The sequence below is a fragment of the Colius striatus genome, chromosome 12 (assembly GCF_028858725.1).
Source record: "Colius striatus isolate bColStr4 chromosome 12, bColStr4.1.hap1, whole genome shotgun sequence".
NCBI lineage: Eukaryota > Metazoa > Chordata > Aves > Coliiformes > Coliidae > Colius > Colius striatus.
Window position 1 is genome coordinate 14,029,621 of NC_084770.1, and position 6,226 is coordinate 14,035,846.

Sequence of the window (6,226 nt, forward strand, 5' to 3'; positions counted from 1 at the left end):
AAAGGCTGCCAAGGCTGGTGAGGAGCCCAAGGGACCAGGCATCCTCACAGTCCTTTGCCAGTAACAGTGCTTGTGAGCAATAGATTAAAATTAATTTGTAAATTAGTTTTAAAATGTTAATTTCTTTTTGCTTGATGGGCCTATACACTGTATGAAGTAAGCATCAATTACCAGAGAAAGCGGTACCACCTCTTCAAAGCCACGTATAAGTGATACTCATCATGCAGGTGAATGGTGCTGTCCACATTTTTCTAAGGGAAAAGAGAAAAGCAGTGCAAGATGCAACAGGGTATAGGGAAGATGATCCAGCATATAACTGCAGAGCTGCTGGCCACTAGATCTATACAGTGGACCTTTTTTTTGTTAGCTGAAATGAGCAAATACAAATGTAAAATTGGAGAGATGTGAGTTTCTAACCAAGAAGCAGAACCACCAAGCAACTAATTGGGAGGAGGCTAGCTCCAACTTGTCCAGCTGTTCTGTCCCAACAGCTCGCCTGATGGTGTAACATGTTAAAAACAACAGCAATCCTGCTGTCCACTAACATGTATAGGCTAGTTACTATAATCCTAACTACAGCTAAAAGCAGAGATGCAAGGAAGGAATATAACAGCTAAAGCCAACCTAAATCTATAGCAACAAGTCTTTCAAACGACTGGCTGTTGAGGTGACAGGCTCTAAGTTACATTGGCTTCTGGTGCTTACCAGCTTTCCATCTACTGCTCCTAAGGCCAACAGCTTCATTCCTCGTTGTGCTCTGCGGCAACATCCAGCTAATGACAATTGTAATGCAATTCCACACATGTAACTTGCTGGCGCTTCTGGGGCAATACGTCTTCTCTTGCCTCACTTGTAAGTATAGGAGTTAAAGAGAATATATCATTGCCTGCTTCTACACCTAAAGTGAGAGAATTCTTAATTGAGTAAGTAGTACTAGACTACCTTTTGAGGTTGCTTTTCTAATATAGGCAAATATCCCCAGTTATATGCTTTGGCTCCCACGCTTTGGGGTAAGAATTGGGAATAGAAGTGGAATGTCCTGATGCAAAAACAGTGCCTGGGCCTAAGCAACAAGGTCACTGCTGTAATGCACGCGGCTTGGGCTTTGAGCTCTTATGACACATACTGCTTATGGCATAACTATCTAAAAATCTGTCTCTCATGTCCAGGATTGTTCCTATGACCCCTTAATCTTCCTGTGCACTGGAAATATTTCCTTGCACAACGCTTAAACAAAGGGAAAATGAGGCAGAGCTGTTTGAACAGCCATCTAGCAACGCAGCACTTTGTGGTCAAAGTAATCCTGAAGAGTCCACTCATGTCACCAAAATGTAATTAAGACACAGGATTACCAAACTGAGCACTTGACTCATAGAACTAGGAGTGATGAGCACTAGGAAAGTAATAGATTTCATTGGGTAATCTGTGTTTGGATGCACAGTCCTTCAAGCCGAGTACTTCTCATAGGGCTGGGAAATCCTTGAATGACAGTTTCTGTCATTGCCACAGCTCTTCATTAAAACACAGAGCAGAATCCTCTGCATTCCACCCATCGCTTAATATCAAGGCGAAAACACTGCCTGTAAAAAACCTGATCTAACGGTTGCATTTTTGCCAACCCAAAGTAGATAGATGTCTTTTGTCCTTATGGATGCAGAAATGAGACCTTGGATGGAGCTCCTGTCAGCCGTGAGTCTGATCAAGCGCCATGTGCATCTGACAGCCAGCTTAGCACCCCCTTGCCACATGCAGCACCTGAGCTCCAATGGCTCTCATATGCAAGCAGGCCTGAAAGGCATAGTAATTTTTAATTAAATGTTGAAGTTTCAAGTTAAGAAGGCCTCCTTAAGATATATGTCAGTAATATGTATGCTCCTATGAATGAGGAGCTAAATCTTAAGCTATGTTTTGTTGGTAAGCAAACTAGAACTCTCTGTTGAGGATAAACATATATATATGCTTGTGTATATATGTGTGTGTCTGTGTGTGTGTATATATATATATATATATATAAGAATATTCTAAAAGAGAGACATCTGGTACAAGTAATGTCTTAGCAGTGATGAGAGCCTCCTGCCTTGCCCTGGTTTGTATTCAGCACTGTGGCACTTCCAAAGACCTTGATGGCTGGGCAGATGTGCACAGGAGGAGAAAGTCAGACATCAATGCAAAGAGCTTCAATCAGAAGTGAAAATCCTGAAAATAATGTCATAAGCTAATGCTGACACATGTGGAAAGAGCTTGGCAGAGCAAAGGACTTGTTGGTACAAATTTCTATGTAGGGAAGGCTGGCCTAGATTTCTTTTTTTGGTGGTGCATATCTAGGAAAGCAAGGGAAAGTAAAAGAGGACACAGAGAATGTGAATGGCTTGGACTCTGGAGAGATATGACTAGAAAATTAATTTTCCCTATGGAAAAAACATGCACCTATTTCATCTCTTTTTTGTTGTTGGGGTTTTTTTCAGCTATTTTGCCCTCTTCAGAACACACTGGCTTCCTAATGTGTCTTTTAGGAGTTGGGCAGAAGGTATGCAGAGCTGGACTTTGGTGCTTCTCTTCTTTCTGGATGCTTTCCTGCAAATACTTAAAACCAACTCTGGAATATCATAGCATTTTATGGGTATCTATATATGTTTTCTTGTTAATAACCACCATATGTCACACTTTAAACAGCCTGATAGTCTATTTACTGAGATCTGAGTTTATGTGGTAAAGAACACCACAGCTCCTGGATATGATGTACCAGCTATACATTAAACAAAGCTTCCACAAACAAGTCACTTTTAATCATTTCTCTCCCTTTCAGAAATCCATTTATAAATGTGTTGTTCTCTTACAGTGAAGGAGTGTTTAGAACGTGTCAGTAAGGGCAACAGATTTATTTGAATAACGGCTTTTTTGGATGTCTGACTCTTCATTGGGACATGTCAGGGCAGTTCTGAAATGTGAAAGGAGCACTAAATAAAAAAGAAACCCAACAAAACAACCCAACAAACAACCCATGCCACTCTCCCTGAGTGAAAATCTACAATTAAATGAGCCACCCTTTTAACTAATTGCAAAATTCTTTAGACATGTTTCTCCTACAGCAGCTGAGCCAGAATTAGGCTGATTGATACAGCTGCTGAAATGATCTTTAGAACTTTCCAGTCTGATCAAAAAGTATTCCCAACTCCTAATAGTCTGTCTGGCCCAGAGATGGAGCAAGAGATGTCTTCACAGATCTTTGGGATGCATTCAAAAACGTAGTCATTCTTTTATCAATCTAAGTATATATATCTTTGGGATTTTTCCAGCCTCTCACTTAAACTTGACTATGTATTGAGCACTAGGTGTGAAAGAAATATACGTGTCTTTAAAATTTAACTAGAAAAGGATTTTTGTTTGTTTAATTTAAGAGCTGACATTCTGCCTCATGCATTTTCTAGTTGCTAATAGCAGGCAACTTCAATCTCTGCCAGGTTCTGAGAACAACTACAGGCACTGACTGCCCAAGAGGACAGGATTTACACCTTTGCATTTGGCTGACTTTGCCTAATTTGACAGGAAAAGAAAATACTTTGGCATTCCTGGTTTTAAGAAATCTGCAAACTAAGCCAGGTTTGCTGAACTGTTGCCTGATGTCTAGGAGTTGCTAAACTGCAACAGCATTTCGACAACGAAATGGCTAAAATAGCAGAAGAGTTGCTCCTGTTATTTCTAAACCACCTCAGGACCATCCTAGATTTTACCTGCTTTTATTTTTCCCAAACAAACCAGTACTAGAGGCAAGCAAGATTCATCCCACACTGTTTTCATTAATGCACAAATTTATTAAACTCCCGTTCTGCTAAGATGCCTACTTGGTTTAGAAAATAAATAAAACTGGAAATCTTTGAGGAGAATTCTTCAAAGGTCTTTAGCTAAGGTGAACCTGAACATTTGCAAATTAATTAAGAGCCTTCTTAAAAGCAGATGGATCAATGCCAATGTCGCAAAAGGACACTGGCTTTCTTGGAGGGCACTCTGGGTGAGTAGATCAAAGATTATGTTCTAGAAAATGAACAAAAAAAAAGGAAACCCTGCCTAATACCTGTGTGCACCTGGAAAGCACTTAGTGCCTGGATCTGTCTCTGCCTATGCTCAGAAATGGTCAGGTCAGAGACCTGACTACCAGACTTGTAGGTGAGCCTGGTCTTAGCCGGACCCCTGAGAGCTCAGAGGCAGTAGCAGACTCATGAGGCATTGGCATACCTTGGCCTTGCATGGAGGTGACCTTTCCTCTGCTACCCTGCTGCTGAGAGATGGGGGAGCTGGACCCCTCCACACAGGGGTCGCCAGCTTCCCTTGCACCTGGCTGGGAGGACTCAAGGCTCCAGGAGAAGGTGGGTTTCAGGAGAGGCAGCAATCATGGGTGCTGCCATCTGGTACTCCTCTAACAGCCCTCCTGGGAGGGGACCAGCTCTGCTGCTGCACCTCTGGAACATTGGCTCAGGGACTCAGGGTGCAGGGGCTGGAGCTTCAACAATAAAACTCTCCTCATGGACAAAGAGATGGGAAGTGTTTCCGATATAAGTGTCTATATACAGCTGTCCTGCACACTGGAAACAGAAATAGCCTTTACAAAGGCCTTTAAATTGAAGGAAATGTTAAGTAACACTGGACAAAAAATTAAATGGTACCATTTTGAAAATGCCAGAATATTGTGATTGCTTTGTGTTTTCTCCTCCTATTTATTTATATTACAGTTCTGAAAGCAATAGAAAATAATGAAGCATATAACTGAATCCATATTATTGGTTGAAAAAGGTTTCTGATGATAGCATGTGTCTGCCCCTAATTGTTACAACGTCTCAATTAGAAGAATCAGAGAAGTAGGTGAGGGAGATTGTAGTTAAGCAATGTGCAGGGTTTTGTTCATTCCTCCACTCTTAGCTGGACATGGCAGCATCCCATCAAACTGAGAAGATAAAAATTATATTCCAGAAATACTTCTTATTGTCTGTCTTAAATTTAGTACTAGTATTCTCTCTCCCTACAGAAACAGAAGTGTTTTGCAGATTTACATTTTCTTTATAGTGGCGTCAGACTTCCTGTTTTCTCAAATTAAGGAATATCATGGCTATGTGCATTAGAAAATGATTTTCAAGAGTGGTAACTGCAATGTAGCTCATTCAAGGAATACTGCTTGGCTTATACTATATGAGCAGAATCTGTAGACTCTCTAACAGCATTTTAAATCAAAGTGATTTTTATAATTACATGAATAAAACATCCCCTAGCCAGGAGCCAAATGAGCCTTGAGATCTGGCCACAACTGATTTCAATCCCTAGAAAGAATTTGAGTCAGGAAGAGAAACTATGAAATGTGATTGCCAACCTGAGTATCACCTGGAAAAGCAATTACTGTGTTCAAATATCTTTCTTTATTTTTTTTCAGCACAGCAGGCTTGTGTAAAGTACATGAGTAAGAATGAAGAGTTGTAAATATACACTACATTTATATTATGAAGATTTTGACCTACATCTGATACATCCATCCTGGGAAATTAGTCTTGCATAGAGATTTTTGTTCTAGTGTATGCAGCTCTCCACCCATTATGATCATGTTTTTCCTGCATTTTGGTCTTTGAATGTCTTGAGAAACTGCAGCCATTTCATGGGAGTGGGACACTGCCACCAAGGATTCACATACCATGACCTCTCACCAGGATATTATTTATTCAGGTATTTCCTGAAGGTAAAGCAAATAACTTACTGTTATCACAAGCTTATCCTGACCTTACATCCATGTCATGGCTGTTCAGCACAGGTTCAGCACACTCTGCAAGAGACACATGTTCACAGCAGACTTAAGATATGTAGCATGCCAAGTTTTTTTCTCATTTGCTTTAGGCTTCCTTTCACACTGAAAGTCCCTGAACCACAATCCCATTCCTGGAAACCCATCTTCCTTCCCACCACACTTTCCCCATAGCCTGCCTCCTCTACATCATTTGCGAGCTTTTCCATGGGAGACTGTTTTTTGTGCTTGTCTGGTGCTGGATACGAGTTCTGTTTGTTGGCCCTTAGACAACAGTGTAGTAAAGATAGTAGCAATAATCTTATGGTTTAAAAAGTCATCTTGTCTGAATTTATTGTCATGGTAGAACACTTATTGAAAGATTGCTTTTTGCATTGAACTCAGCCCTGTGAGTTGAGAGCTGTTTAGTGGCTAAACAACAGTTTTTCATGGATGTTTCATGTT